Source organism: Nestor notabilis, unplaced genomic scaffold, assembly GCF_000696875.1.
Source record: "Nestor notabilis isolate BGI_N333 unplaced genomic scaffold, ASM69687v1 scaffold31353, whole genome shotgun sequence".
In the NCBI taxonomy this organism is placed as follows: Eukaryota; Metazoa; Chordata; class Aves; order Psittaciformes; family Psittacidae; genus Nestor; species Nestor notabilis.
The window spans coordinates 73,606-74,374 of NW_009921094.1; positions in this window are offsets into that span (position 1 = coordinate 73,606).

The following is a 769-nucleotide window of genomic DNA, read 5'->3' on the forward strand; positions in this document are numbered from 1 at the left end:
TTGCATTAGCCAAAATAATCTCTTGGGTTGACAAATCCTGACGCTGAGCATTTATTATTTCAACACCTGATTTCTGTTTCCATAAGACAAAAGGGAACAGTCTAATAGGGACCCAGTCCAGTCCAGTTGCAAGCCTGGAGTAATTATAAAACGTAATCACTGAGCCAGAGCAAACATACCTGAAACCTGAGTACTTCATGACTGGAAGAACCAATCTGTTATTCTTGACAGTGGCATGGAAGATAAATCAGAACATTCTAACACCATGATAGGGAGAATGATGTCAGGCAAAAGACTCCTATCCCAAGTGCACAGTGAAAGGTAGGGTATGCATTTTAATATCCAGCTGTAGCCTGAGCAGAAGTCATGGATAAGAGCTACTGTTTATGGAGCTTGCAGCTCAAATTGAGCAAAAAGGAACAATGGCAAGCATGACTTCTAGTGTCATGACTAGGCAATAAATTATGACACATTGGCTAAATCTTTAGGCAACTATTTGTTACCTGAACATTTTACATGATTCTCCCTTCCTCCTCAGTAATAAAGGTATAAAAGTGAATGAACAATTTCATCTCTATAAAGCTTACTAGCTGGTTTCTTCCTAGGCATGAAGCTTGACTCATCCCTTTGCACTACTCACTTGGGGGACTGCCAGTAAAACCCCATAAACATCACTTTTCTATATAGTGAGAATGGGAATGAGTTACTCAAGGTGTCACATATATAACTCTTTCAACTCACTAGTTGAATGACAGGACTTTCTTGCCAG